This window comes from Zingiber officinale, chromosome 7A (assembly GCF_018446385.1).
Source record: "Zingiber officinale cultivar Zhangliang chromosome 7A, Zo_v1.1, whole genome shotgun sequence".
NCBI lineage: Eukaryota > Viridiplantae > Streptophyta > Magnoliopsida > Zingiberales > Zingiberaceae > Zingiber > Zingiber officinale.
Genome location: NC_055998.1, coordinates 75775563 through 75791655, shown reverse-complemented (window position 1 = coordinate 75791655; position 16093 = coordinate 75775563). Strand labels below are relative to the sequence as shown.

Sequence of the window (16093 nt, the reverse complement as noted above, 5' to 3'; positions counted from 1 at the left end):
GTTTAAAATGATTTTGAAATGATTTTTCAAAGATTTTTGAAATAAATTTTTGAAAGATTTTGAAATAATTTTAAAATCATTTTGAAATGATTTTGAAAGATTTTTGAAATAGATTTTAAAATGATTTTGAAATAATTTTAAAAGAATTTTACAAATAAATTTTAAAAGATTTTGAAATAATTTTGAAAGATTTTTGAAATAGATTTTTAAAAGATTTTGAAATAATTTTAAAATGATTTTGAAATGATTTTGAAAGATTTTTGAAATAGATTTTAAAATGATTTTGAAATAATTTTAAAAGAATTTTACAAATAAATTTTAAAAGATTTTGAAATGATTTTTAAAAAGATTTTTAAAATAAATTTTAAAAGAATTTACAAATAAATTTGAAAAGATTTTGAAATGATTTTTAAAAAGATTTTTCAAATAAATTTTAAAAGAATTTACAAATAAATTTTAAAAGATTTTGAAATGATTTTTAAAAAGATTTTTCAAATAAATTTTAAATTGATTTCATTAAAAAACATGATATTAATTACGAATTTAATTTTGAATTTGAACTTTTAATTCCTTAGTCATCTCACTCGATCTAAATTGTCAATCAGGGAACCCTATAATTGTTGTGAGATGAATTATGGTTGAATTTTGGGGTAAAGTTTAACTTTGTGTTAGATTCAGGTTTAGCTTTGGGTTCAACAAGTAAGCATTTTTTGGATAAACTTCTGGGCTATGGTGAGTCACAAGGAACTCATTAAAGTAACCATGTCTTCGAGGTTTCCCAAATAGTCCTACCCATTAAACTTAATACTAAACCCTGGTCTAACTAGTTAGGATCCATTTAAGGGTAGTTCAGTCACGGGCCCACTGGCCAAATGCAGTCAGGCCGTATCTTCCTAGACGCGATGCCCAAGTTTCCCTAACGTACATCATCATCCAAAACTCTTGTGGTTAAAGTTAAACTGACCTAAAACTATCCTTAATTACTTCCTGGAATCTACTCTTGTTTTACTCATTTAGTAAATTAGTCGGATCGCCTTCGGGTCGCAGATTTGGATCCACCACCGTCTATTTATGAATTTAGAATTTGAATTTAGAATTTAGAATTTTTGAATTTTTTATTTAGAATTTTGAATTTAAATTTTAATTTAAATTAAATTTGAATTTTGAATTAATTTGAATTTGATTTAAATTTAGAATTAATTTGAATTTTTAATTTGAATTTAATTTTTATTTAAATTAAATTTCAAATTTAAATTAAATTTTGAATTTTGAATTTTAAATAATTTTTGAATTAAAAATTTTTGATTTATTTAATTTCGAATTTAGAATTTAGAATTTGATTTCAAATTTTAATTGAATTTTAATTTGAATTATGTTCTTAATATTGTTTTTCTATTAGCTCCCCGATCATACTCGATATATCTTCATCAAGATAATAGACTTGATCTGGGGACCCAATAGTGACCAATTCCAACTCGATTAACTAAGTTGGATTTTGGCACCAATCTTGGACAATTTTCTATTATTTCTATTAACTAGCGATAAATATGATTTGTATTTTATTTTAGTTTTAAATCCAAGTCCGATTTTGTTGAGTCGACAGCCATTGCTTTCCAAGAATCGGATCGATTCGAGCCCAAGAATATTCGCGTGTCCTTGAGTTCTTTAATTGAGCTTCAATGGAATTTTCTTCCTGTTGTTGGACTTGAGTTTGAACTTCACCAATCCTAATCCTTAAGGGTTACCCTTTCGAGCGACTTAACTCTACATCGGATCATTTGTAAACTTTTAGCAAGTAAGGGACTATATTTTTAAATCGCTAATTGAGTTTCGTGTAAGGCACTTACAAGTTGGGCTTAGGCCCTCGAACGCGTCACGCGTGGCCGGGCTACACTCGCTTTCATCTCCGAACTCGCACTTGTCGATAATGTTCGCTAGTACGTAGAGCTGTAGCTCTTTTCTTCGTCCCGATTCATCCGATTGACCTCCATGTCTGCCTTGCTTCTTCGTCTTGCTTGTTCCTCAAATAACGCAACACCTTCCTCTAGTAATTAGTGATACAATAATTTATTTATTAAAACATGCTTACCTATTTCGTATCAGGTGATACCTTCGTAGGTCAACCGACTCTGACTCTCCACCCGGCACTGAGTGGCCTGCCTACGATTATTCTTATTCAAGTGTATACGTTGCTTTGGCGCTTCTTCTACCTTTGATAAGGTTACGTCCGTCCCCTTTATGGTAGTGGTGCCACCGATCAACAATTGAGCTGGGTTTGTCCTGACGATCGTGACGACATACCCTTCATCCTCTCAATCTCCAAATCTGAGAAGAGCTGGGGGCATTTTAAAGGCCAAAAAAACACAATTGAACTCTTGTTCCATTAGACTTGCTTAAGATTAAGCAGAGAGAAATAAAGATAGTAATTCGTGAATTTCGGAAAAAATAATAAATATTATTAAAAATATTAAAAATATTACCACAATTTTGAAAACGCAATATTTTGTTAATTCCAACGTGAAAGATGAAAATTAATTTTTCAAAATGTTAATTTTAACCTCTATAAAACGACAAAATAAATGCTCGAACGGTGGTTGCACCAATAAATGAATTCTACCGACGACTAATTGTTGGAGACGCGGCTAGAGGGGTGAAGAAAAGTTTTATTATTCAATCGGGATTTTAATCGTAATAAAGCAAATATACTAAAGGAATGCAACGAATGTCAGCGACAAGAAGTTTTACCTGAGCCCATACTCCGGGCGTCTGTCAAGGTCCGATCCGACCGCCTGCGGCAACAAACTATAAGCTCGTAAAATTTACAATAAGATATTTATAATTGAAAGAACTAACAAATTATACCGACAACAATAAAGCAGCAGAATCTGGGACTACTAGCGTTGCTACGAAGGAAGCGTCAGCGGTGTTTCGAGTTTGATTACAGTAGTTCATTCGCGTGAGTTGCATGCTGACCCTTTGTTCGCTCCTTATAGAGACCTGGTGGGCTGGTGTCTCACAAGGCCTCGCCTACCCATGAGATCTAAGTCTTGGATTTGATCGTCGTATTTGTCTCATCGCAATGTTCAAGACTCTCCGTTCAGCGCCTCTGGCGCCTACCTACCTCTCACAGCAGGGCTACGACATCAGGCGCCCCACCTCTACCCTTGGTGCTACCGTGACCCGCTGGTCCCGGTTCACGCTTGGCTACCGAAAACAATCGCACTCGGAACATTTTGTACAAAATTTTCCAGCAAAGTTCAGAACTTTCCTAGCCTCACATATGTGTGTTTCTTAAATTAAATTGGATGGATCGAGATCGCTTTATAACGCTTCGATCCAAATCTATCTGTTCTTTAGGTTTGACTTGACTGTCGCTAACTCCCCACCTAGTTAGTTCCAATAATCCAATTAAATTATACTTCCATAATCGTCTTGGCATGGCGTGACATGTTGTGGAGCACCACAATACCACCACCGACTTAGACAAAACCTAGAGAAAGCTAATATTTAATTCCAAAAATAACAGGTTAACCAGAAAGAAACAATAAATCACGGAAAAGGAAAACAACAACAATCGATCGAAACATATTCGATTCTAAAATAGTCCTCAGATTTCTTATTTCCGTAAATCAGCGCATGTACGGAGGAATGGAAATAAAAATTACTAGTTTAATATAAAACCTCCTGACTTCATAGTAGATTTTCAAATCTGGCCAGCGGCGAGCAGAAGACGAGACCACCCAACCACCACCTTCCTCCTCAGGACAGGAGAACTTCACCAAGAAGAAAGCAATCTAATGCGAACAGCTCCAAGAGATGTTAACTGTTTCCCTCTTCTTCTTCCTTAGAAACGAACTCCAGAAGGGACGTAGATGAAGTATTCCACGAAGAAGAAGAGATGACGTGATGGCTCAGCCAAGGGAGAAGAGAGAAAACAAAGACAATGCAGTCCAGGAACTCTCACTTGCTCACTTGCTATACGTTTAGTATTAGGAAATTTAATTACAATAAAATTCCCTTAACGTTGATGATGGTGATAAAATAAAATTTCCCCAAATAAACTCAAATACGAAACGGAAAAAATTAGACTGATGATTAAGACAATTTACAAAACCCTATATTCAATTCCTCCAAATTTAAAAAATAAAATTTCTTTAAAATCTTCTTCATGGTGGTTGATAATGGTTGAAGTTTCACATTTTAATTTTATCAATGAATTTTTGAAGAGACAATACATAAATATCAACATTCCAAAATCTGGATCTTTTAACTCAGATAGATAATGAGATCTGTTCTACAAGAGAGATATTTTATTTTTAATTCTCTTTAAAAATTATTTCTTCCACCTAATAATAAAAATTAAAATTAAATTTCTTTTTTTGATAATTGTTGTACCTACTAGCTTGTTGATACCTCAGTCCGCCCTAAGCCTTGGCCAAGTGTCTGTGGGCCATGTAGTGAATAGGGGCTATAGAATCTACTGTATATAGAAGAGACAGGATCAGGGCTAATTGTTTTGTCCTCCCGGTATATTACATTAGATATGATAATTCATACCAAGATTCGCATCTTTTGGGTTTGGGCCTTTGTGAGTTATGGTCTCACAAGTGATGTAGTCTGTGCAATGTGTGAGTTACCGTTAACGACAACTTCGCGGCTATAGGTCCATCTTAGTCCAAGTAGTTCGAAAGTACAACGCCATGTCTGAACCGGCCCTTTAAATCTTAGTACAGCCCTAGTATCCCGCATCATATGAGCCTCCTTATGACCTCACACCTAGTATCGGTGGACCTAGCTAGCTTCAACACACATATTTCTAAGTGATCGTTGACTTATTGACTGGGCAGCTATTATCATCTCTTCTCGTTGAATCTCACCCACTGAGCAATTAAAATAATAAAATATCAAATATACGTGTTGTTACGTTGTTATATTATATTGGATTAGGCGCTTCCGTCACATAATGTACTGGGGGGTCTTTACTAAAATCAAGAGATTATAAAGAAGCGCCGACCTCACTACTACACACTCTGTACGGCTTGAAATTTTATTAATTACGTTAGTCGAAACCGAGTAGCTGAGATTACAGGTGTACACTACCACACCTGGCTAATTTTTGTATTTTCGCGGTGAAATATCGTTACCGCTTCATCGCTTAATAATATATACTCTGGTAATGACCGATAACATTAATCTATCATGCGATCTCGTGAGAGACGGACGTATGACTTGCTGCCACCATACGTATGATAAATTAAACAACTCGAATTCTTCTAACTAATGTATTAAACCGATGTGATTCTCCTTATTCAATAAATGCATGTGTTTACAAAACTTGCTTTAGAGATACACACAACATCTCTCCACTTACTAAATGAATGAAGCCGCCATATACACTGCCACATCTCTTCCCATTTCCCCCACGGGTCCATCTGGAGCTCAAAGCCTTAGTGAAAGGATGCGCAAACTCCAATAGCTTAGCATATCTTAGCGATAACTTACCTTAGCTACGCTTAGCGATTTATATCTCAGATATCGTACGGGCCTCCTATATTTACTTGCCTTTACGAGCCTGTGGTTCCTTGGCAAGCTCGGCATCTTATATGCACATTTGATGATTGGCAAAATCAATCTAAGAGTTTAGAGTTCCCACATATCTGCCTCACTCTCTAGTTCATATATCGACTAGATGCTCAGATACTCGGTTGAGTCAAATTCTCACCCTTCCACGAAACGGCTTAGCCTGGCTCTCTGAAAGTAAACACATGCCTGACGATAGTAGCGACTTTATCATCACATTGTAGACTATCACTATCTTCTGATTGAAATCGATAGGTATTATGCCGTGGGGCAGGAGCGGAATGCATCGGTTGGTATAACAGCAAACTAGCATAATCTAGCCCTTCCAATCAATATACCGCAGCAGCCCGATGCCTTGGTCTCCCTGATATCTGTCCATACGTGAAGTGAACAAATATCGTCCGTAGCAGCATACGGGCGTACATAGGCATACTATAGAAGTGACAAGGAAGGAACGGCGCCACGTACGTCCTCTATCTCTATTCACGCCTCGGAGACCCTTCACACTACCCTACCATGTCTAAAGGTAAGAAACCTTTCGAACGATAAAACGCAAAGTAGATGTATATACTATCGGGACTACACAAGCATACATTCTTTTTATTACACGATCCCTTATAACTTTCGATCCCAAGAATGTTGGCATCTCCTGAGTCCTTATATCAAATCGTGCTTGACAACATTACTTGCGTGCGATACTCATTGCAAACAAAATAATCGATACGTAGAATAGTTTCTCGTTATACTTATCAATAACAACACTTCCTGTGGGATTTAATAAATCCATGATCGACTTTCAAGGTGATGTTCCAATATGGGCCTGAAGAAGTCTTCCATAAATGGACCGATCAGCCAGCATTGAGCTTGCACACACTAGATCCTCTCTTGCCTTTCACTAACGAACTTCGTTCAGTATATACGGATGTTCTTCAAGACTTCCATTAGGAAACTCCTTGACATCCATTTCACAAATCTCGTATAATCCATAACGTGATAAAGTATCCTGACTTAGCATGTACTACACCGTGAAAGGTGAAAAGTTCATAATAATCGATAATCTCTCTCTTGTACTTTAGCGCAACAATAAGTCTTTGAGGTTCTACTTTCGTCCACCTTTTGAGATCCTGCCAGGCCTTTACACCGTTGGTGTTCTAAGCTCCCGACTCTATGCTCGATTATTAGTGAGAGTCAGGCCAATGTTCTAATGGTTTTTCTCAAGATTTCGTGAGATGCTCACGGGTTTTGGGGATCAACACCTTCGATTTGCAGGGTGATCGTGAAGACTCTCCCAGCGACGCATACCGTCGACCTGCGAGGCCTAGCATGCATGGTCATGTATCGTATCGCTATGTTGCGCCTCTGTGTGCAGATTGTCGCTTGACCAAGTAGCTCATATGTCATCAAACACGACGGGCGACTTACATTCGTGATCCATATATGTCTTCGGGTGGGCGTAGCTGCTGTAACAATACCTGACTCCCGTCTTGGACTATAAATAAACCACCTTTTGTTTTTGGATATCCTAACAACACATGATTAGATTCTAACTTATCAAGTCGGTTGACGACGGTTTGACTGCGGAATGACGAACCGATATTAGCCTTATTCATTCTCGCGAAGGATTTCAACTAATTTAGTAAACACTTTTGTTGTCTATAGTGCCAGCTATGACATGCGAATCATCATGTCACAGTCATCCGTGAACCATATTCCCCCTTCTACCAATCGCTGGGGTGGGGTACCGCAATATTGCGAGACTACATTGCGACCTGGATAAGCATTCCTAAACTCTCTCAAAGAAGAGGGGTTGCCAATCGATCGTCGTGTCTCAATACTTTTACCAGTCGCTTCCTCTCACATCACCAGCCTTCACCTTGTTCGAACTTATCAGCTCCTTGATGGCTTCTGGGTAAAATATCCATATCTGACAAACTAAATCATGCCCATGAAAGGCAATTAAGTTCATTCAACCCCTCTTGCACAGACATACATGTGGCAGTATGCCCGAAAGTTTGGCCAACTCTACAACACTTCGCTCTAACCCTATATACCTTGCTTATACGGCACTTTTGGTTTTACCTGTCAAAAAAATCTTAACAACTCAACTCGCTTTCGACTCGTCTGAACTTCATAAGCCTCCGCACTTCGTTAATGATCATATGAGACCCTTGATGCCAAGATATGTTCATTTCAAAAGCCTTTTCTTTGAGAGTTAGAGATGAGATTATAAATTTTCATATTATTTTGTTTTGGAAGAAATTGATTTAGTATATTATATAATACTACCGGTAGAATCACTTTATTTCTTTTAATAATTCGTTCGAAAAGCGAATAGCAAATCCGTCTATCTTGTTTAGGCGAAATAAATTCTTTATTACTTTCTAAAACTCGTCGTAGAACAATTTTAAAATCAAATTTATTTCTACTAAAGATAGACGCCTCCATCGCAATGCCGCCACCTTAGTAGCATCGCCTACGTAGATCGTAATTTCTCCTTCGATAGTCGCCTAAGCTCGAACCCCGCAATCGCAGATGATCACAGGGTTCAGATTCATTAACACCAGGCCGGTAGACAACACGGCTAAACATGTTTCAACAACTAGAGTACGATATACCTTTGTTTTGGTTCCTACGAGGACAAGCCCGCCTCCAATGTCCGGCTTGCTATTGCATGAAGCACTTGCTCCCTGGGCTTCTTCATTCCAAATTTTAAATCCCACTGAGATTTATTCACTTTCTTCGTCAACCAAATTTTGTTTCTTCTTCTTCTTCCTTTCTGCTTAGAAGCAGAACCATTTTCATAGAATTACATTATGACGAAATAATCCTTCTCGCCGCTTGAAGTTCTCGTCAAGAATTCCGCCTAATGAATAAACCCTCTTATTCATATTATATAGTTCAAAGTAAACCGGCCAAAACTTCTAGAAGCGCTGAGGATCATATCTATCCGGGTTTCCATCAATTTCTCCTCCTAGATTCAGATCTCGCCTCGTATAAGCCATCATCTTAGGATATGATCCTCACAGAGTACCCTCTGTACGCGGTCATTATTATCTTTTCATGGCTTGCTCAGGGTCTTATCTCCATTTAATTAAAGAGTTCTCGACATTCATATTATCATGTCACAGTAAATCTTTGATGCCGATGTTGCAATACATTTGACATTGAAGCCAAATGCAACACCGCCGCCATCTCATCTCGCTTACCCATTTCCTATGATATTCACCCTCCTGGGTAGATTCACCAAGAGGGTGCATCGGCACCTCAAACAAGATATATTTATAGCTTTTCAAAGAAGAAGAACAATGTCCGTGTTTCTTTTCAAATTCATGTAGTTCGTCCAAGAAGTTCATTCTGCCAAGTACGATGGACAAGTGGTCGAAAGACATCCTAAGAATCACAAATAACTTTTCGTCGAACTCTAAATTTGAATAATATCGATTCCTCAAACAATACTATTTTAAATAACCAACACCAGCAACACAACAAGTGCTACTATGTGGACGAGGCCAATTCCAACAGAAAAGGAGGATTTTAAACTCATTAATTTTATTATTGTCAACCAACTCTCGGACAAATAAAATTAATAGTTGGTATCACGTCACAAACAATGGGTTGGGAGGATACTATTAGGATGGTGTCTAAGTGTATACCATTACTTGACACTAAGTCCATTAATAAGATTATGCGCCCTTCCGCTGGAAGATCACACGCCTAATTAACTTCCTATAGTCATCCAAAAACGGAAGTCTCGCTCTAGTGATCCACAAACAAGCTCATCCGCGCATGGAGGTTAAGGCACTTCTAGCCAACGCCAAGAAGCTTGTTTCAGATCACTTAAAACCAAGAATGGAGACCATTTATGGGATTTATTTAAATCCCTCTCCCACAGTTATTTATAAACGAGGAATTTTAACTATGCTAGCCACTTTACTTACTAACTACGCACACACAAGATAATATAAGCGAGAAACTAATTTTCAACCATTACGGCTTTTATCTCTAGTCGTTCCTCCTGCAAGTCAGGTCATCCCAAGTCTCGCCGCCATCTCCACCACCGCGATCCATCTGTGTTGCCGTTCCGCCGCGCCCGTCCTGGGGAAGGTTCCACGCCATAAGATTCGATTCCGCATACATAAATGTAATTTTACATTTGATCCTATATTCCATAAAAGGAATGTACATGGTTCAGATCAAAATAACCAACTAAAACCATGCCTCCCCGTCAGATTGAACACAACAACATTATTTAAATGCCCCTTGACATGTCCATGGTCCAATCACACACACATAATAACTAAAATAATAGTTGATCCCCGATCCACACAAAGTTAAAGACATCCCACTATTAACCCCAATTATGTTATGGCTGGCATAATTAAACTAAATACCAAAATACGTAGGCAAACCATCACCAATTGCTTGTTCTGAAAACTCTTATAGGTTCCACCGCATGTACCAGACAAAGGTTCAACCTTTCCTACTACAGTGTTCTTAAATTAAATTTGGATCGCTCAGCATCTTAACAACACGCGTATCCAAAATTAATCTATTTGTTTTAGGGCTTCACTGATCTCCCCATGCGAACTTTACACGCTCGACCCAAGTCTCCTTATTAAATTCCATTAAATATTACCGGCACTAATCTAGGTTCCCGATTGTCCCAAGCAGGCAAAATGGCCTCTCTTCTCGATAATGGGAGCCACCACCACCCCATACAAAAACCTTAGAAAGCTAATATTTAATTTCCTAAAATAACTTTAGTTAAACCAAAGAGAACAATCAAATCACAAGGAAAAAGAAAACAAAGAACACAAAAAAACATATTCAAAATTCTAGAATGTAGTTTCAGATTGCATTATTTCCATAACAACTAGATGATGAAATAAAAATTACTAAGTTATACCTTGTAGAAAAACCTCGATCTTCTACCTGATTCCTCTTTCTAACTTACATCGATTCACCCGAGATGAGAAAACCACCAACCACCCTTCTCTCCTCCAAGGTTCACCAATAAAGGAAGAACTTCAAGAAGAAACAAAATACTAACCAAGCTCCAAGAGATGCTAGCTTTCTCTCCTTCTTCTTCTCTTCAAGTAGATCCCGCCACCACAAGAACTCAGAGGGATGTGAAGTTATTCAGCCAGGAAGAGAGGGAGAGGATGATATTCAAACCAAGGAAAAGAGAGAAGAACAATAAAGGTCAGGTTCCGCACCTCACCCCTTCTTTTATATTCTTCGCTTCAGTAAATTAGGAAATTAAATTACAATAAAATTTCAATTTCCTTATGATTTAATTTGAGAAAATAAAATAAAATTTCCCAAATAAAACCAATGGTCGGCCATTATCAACGGAAAAGATTGACATGTTTTAATCACATTAAAACTTCCTAATTTGTTCCGGAATTTAAAAATAAAATTTCTTTAAAATCTCTCTTCATATAAAAGGAGGTTTCTATAATTTTAATTTTCAACATGTGAATAATTTTTAAAGAGAAAATCAAACATCTCTCTATATAAAGGAAAGAGATCTAATCTCTTCTTTAATCTTTCAGATCTTTACAAGAGAGATATTTTAATTTGATTCTCTTTAAATTATATCTTCCACATATAATAAAATTAAATTAAATTTTTTTTAATTTAATTTGGTCCGCCCTACCCTACTGGTCAAGTTCGCTTGTGGGTACTCAACAATTCAAGCTATATCCAGGTCGGCTACTTGCTTCCAAGCTAGCTTGGCCTACGCGGGAATAGGGTGGGTATAGGTGGGTACAGAACTCACAACAAGAGGCTACGATAGATTCCAGAGGAGGAATTGTTTCGTCTCCGACAAAATTAAGATCCCGTGTTCGCCTTAACTTAATTTTACAATGATAATTCATTCCACTAGAGAACTATCATCGAACTGCCTACTCAATCCCAAATTACATTAAATTACATTTTGGTTATGAGCGTTGCCCCTCAGAGCCAAGATATCGAATGTCCACATTAAGGAGTTAACGACAAATTGGCTTAATATTCAAGAGTAATCGCCGCTTGACCAAGTCCAGCGCTAATACGCACAATCCTTATGAGCTTCTGAGACATTCTCAACCTAGTATCTTCTAGGACACGGGCTTTCTCAACAACACACACATACTTTCCAACTTATCAAGCTTATTGATTTATCGAACCAAATTACCCATTGATAAATTAAAAGAAATATCAAATATACGCTATTGTTATTATATTAGAATTAAGAGCACACACTTCCATAATAAATCGAGGTCTTGCTTTATAAAATCGTGATAAAAGAAACAACCTCAAACTGTCCCACACTTTCTATGTGTTGTAAATTATACCAAGATACCGATACCTAATTACACTACTAACCTTCTAACGGTTCTTTCCATTTCGTCGAGCATCGCTTATAATATGGCATAACATCGATATCTTATCTTCGTGATAATGACACCACATGCCATGTTATCTACAATATAAATTAATCGAATAACTACAAACAAATGTGTATAATTCGACCAAACGTGATTCTTTATATTTAATGTTTACAAAACTTGAAGATACACTCCAACACCTCCAAAGCTCCACGGAGGCGCCTTTATTGAGCTCGCTCATCAGAGTTGTCTCTACCTTGTTTCTCGCAAAATGTGTTAGTCCCAAACACATACCCCGAAGCAAGCAAAGAACGTAAACATAACGAATGATAATAACGAAGTTGACATGATTCGAATCGTCTCGGATTCCACCGTGTTTCCTGAAACTCCCAGTTTCTCGACGCCTACCGCTCCCCTCTACCGGAACACGCCCTCACCTACTCACCAGACGATTTACTGTTGCCACGAAGGCGATCCTCGGGATCGACCGACTCCTTTCTCTGACACTTCTAGTCCAGCTTTTCAACAAGACACCAGATTCTCCACCCAGGTTACCACCCCCAGATCAAGCCTGCACCGCCAAGATTCTCCGCAGGGTTACCCCCCTTGACCTAGGGTTACCACCCCTAGGGTTTCCCTTCCCTCAACCGAACCGCAGCCTAGGACTTTTCTCCACCTAGGTTACCACCCCTCAGACCTAGGGTTACCACCTAGGGTTTTCACCCCCAACCAGCTAGGACTTTCAAACACTCAACAAAGCCGTCAGAAACAAAACCCTTAATCAATCCTTCGCCATTATCAAACTTGCTCATGGATGCTTCCCGCACCAACAATAACATGTGTCAAACTAATAAAGAAAGCTAAGGAATCTACTCATATAGTTCTAATAGTTAATGCCGCTTCTCGTAATAGGTAAACATGAAAACTACTCATCTACTAGATAAACATGGTAGAATAAGGAACTAACTTATCGATTTTTAGAACCATATGAAACTTATTTCATTTGTTCTAACTTAATCTTTAATACTTTATGTTTATGTAAAACCTGCTTTACTTGTTCAAAACTTACACTATAATACTTCAAAATAATAATCAACTTTTTGCCCAGCGTAGTACCATCTTGCGTCCTCGGGGTAGTAGCCACCACCAATCCTAAAAGAGCATACTCGATCTACCAGTACAAGACCTCGAAATCGACACCGATTTGTTTAACGACAACCCTCTAATGGTACTAGCCTCTTCTTTAAAAGTGAAATACTTATAATCTTAATTACTTCTTTAAATGCCTTGGCATTTTAATAAGCTGTAGGTGGCCAAAATCCCTAAAGTCTTGACTTTTGGGATCTCTTATAAAACTCCTTTTCCTTTTATCTTCTCTTCTCTTCTTTATCTTTCTTATACTTTTCTTTATCTTGCTTTTTATAAGAATGCTTCTTACAAAACTGAAGTGTTTAAATAAATTCTAACACTGCAATGCTTAAACAAAAATCTGCATACAAGTTTAAACAAAAAACTGCATATTAAGCTTAACTAAAATCTGCATATTAAGCTTATCTAAAATCTGCATACTAAGCTTATCTAAAATCTGTATACTAGCTTAACCAAAAAAATATATACTGCATACTTTAAAAATGAGGACTGTTCTTGCCCAATGCATAAAAAGATCTAACCAGCAAGCTTAAGGCAAGGCTGTTCCAACTAATTAAGAAAGCATCAGAAACTAAATCTGAAACTGAAATCTTATACTTAGATACAAAGTTAACAAAAGGAAAACTAAAGAGAACTAAATCTGGAACTTGAGCACGAAGAGGAAAGCTAAAACTACACGGTAAGAAAAACTAAATCTTATACTTGCTAAACTGCAAATTGAAAAGAACTAGATTGCTTTTAGGAATCTAAAATTCTACACTTCTATTTTCTTTCAACTGTCGCTCCCAAAACTATTGCCGTTCATGTCAATTGCTTAGCATGAACAAAACTAAAACCTACTATGTATCTCAACAGAAAACTAACTATGTACTTGGAGTAAGGGTTGTTCGTGCCACTACATAGTGCAAAAGGGTCTAAACAGATGCTAAATATATATATGTATAGGGTTGTTAATGGCCAGTAACTAGCACCAAAAACTATGACAGAATTTAGCTAACTTGTTTAAGGAAAACTAAATTAACTAACCTGTTGAATTTATAACAAAAGGAATAAAACTTGCTGATTTGCAACCTAAGAAATCAACTTGCTTGCTATCAGAATTGAGAAGCCTAACTATTTGTCAAACCCAATGAAACCCCTTCTCATCTTCCTACAAGAACATCACGGCAGGGAAACAAAGGAAGTGAATGCTGTTCCAAATAGAATTTTACAGCATAAATCCGAAATCTGTAGAAACCAAAACATATGCCTAACAAACCAATTAATTCCTTTCCTTGAGATTCTTGGCAGCAGGTTTCACAAGAAATCAACCTCACGGCAACAAGCCCTAAACGGAAATCCCCATAGCAAAATTCGAAAACAAGGAAGAAACGAGAACCCGGAGCTACTCTACTACAGGTGAGGAAGCGCTTACCTTCGTTTCCTTGACTCACAGCCGAAGGAGGAACCTTCTAGTGCTTCTAGGGTTCGGGCAACTTGAGATTTCTGGCCTCCTCTCGTGCTCACCGACCCTCCTCGACGAAAGGATCACGACGGTGAAGAACCACCCCGAGTTAGCCACCCGCCGGCCGCCGGAATCGTGCCCTAGCCGCGGCTTGTTTCCGCCCGAGCTGCCTTTGTCGCGCGAGAGAGGAAGGGATCGGGAGGGAAAAGGATTAGGTTTTGGTCACGGGAAAATTAAGCCTTAAGTTTCTCTTTTTAATAACCCGGTATTCTGTTAACTTCCTTAAATAAAATTTCCTACCTTTTCTAAATAGAACCGGTGGCTGGATCACTTGGTCAGCCGGGATTTGACCGAGCCAAAGGCCGCAGGTTCAAATTCCCAGCTGAGCCTTTTATTCTCCTTTTATTCTGCTATTAACTATTTATTACTTAAATACAATTCGATCCTTATTTGATCAAGTAATAACTGCTAGCCCAGTTGGTTAGCCAGGTTTTGCTTCGCTTGTTCAAGCCGACATTTTTTCGTTTACTTTCTTTTAGAAAATACGACACAAAATTGCATAAAAATATTCTATAAATTTCTAAAAATCCCTAGAATTTTTCTAAAGCATTTCTAGATTTTAATAAGGTCTTTTAGGACTCCAAATCATGAAATTTGGGGTGTTATGGTCATCTCAAAGATCCAAGGAGAAATCAAGGATGCGCGAAAGAACACCATGATGAATGAGAAGGACGCTGAGGCAGGCTTTGAGGGCCGAGGAAGTGGGGAAAGGGGAGAGAGAGGTGTCTCGGTGAGCTCAACTCCGATTAGTCGAGGCATCACCCACGCGAAAAGATCAGCAAAGGAGATGATCTGCCTTATGGAAGGCGCCTTCGATGAATAGTACAAAGGCACCTTCCAGCCTTTAAAGGCGCATTCCGATAGCCGTTAGTTGTGGATTGAGTTTTATCCATAGTAGATAAAACATATTCTTCGAAGGCGCCCCTCATTCGTGTCTCTTCGCTACAGGAGTTTACGGCTAAGACCCTGACCTAGGAAATAATTTCTATTCATTTCTAGTATTTTTAAAGAGTCAACGAGTGTAGGCTTCTTCCTTCAAAGAAGGAGATTTTTTGCCTTAATACCCATTGAACAGAACCAAGTTCGCTTCTCATTTTAGTTGTGATTTAATTTAGTATAATTGTACTAGAATTGAGTTGAAGATCAAGGTTAATTGTGAATTCACAGCCTCCTCTCTCACCGCACCCCACAACCATTAGCGCCCTTTGCCATATAAAAAATTAATATTTCCCAATCTTCCAACATGGATTAGTAGCATAATTATAACAAAAGAAATTGAACAACTAAAAATAAAAGAGATTAAGAAATTACTTGGTTACAACTCAAACTAATTGAAAGCACTAAAAATTCTCCTTCTGGGCAAGTAGAAAACCTCTTACACACTCTTGCTCAAAATAAGCTAGAAACGAATATAGGTTGTTGATTATTTTTAGTTTCGTGGGTTTTATACAAACTCTATTCGCAGCTTGAAGGTGCCTCCAATTGT

General features: G+C 37.7%; 1 protein-coding gene across 2 annotated transcripts in view; it reads right to left on the bottom strand.

Annotated features, from left to right (window-relative positions):
• LOC122001560 overlaps positions 1 to 14767 on the bottom strand; it is a 47077-nt gene extending 32310 nt beyond the window's left edge. For both annotated transcript variants that reach the window (XM_042556365.1, XM_042556364.1), the window contains exon 1: positions 14518 to 14767. The gene's annotated coding sequence lies outside the window, so the exon portion shown is untranslated. The remainder of the gene's footprint in view (positions 1 to 14517) is intronic.
• Positions 14768 to 16093: the final 1326 nt, after the last annotated feature.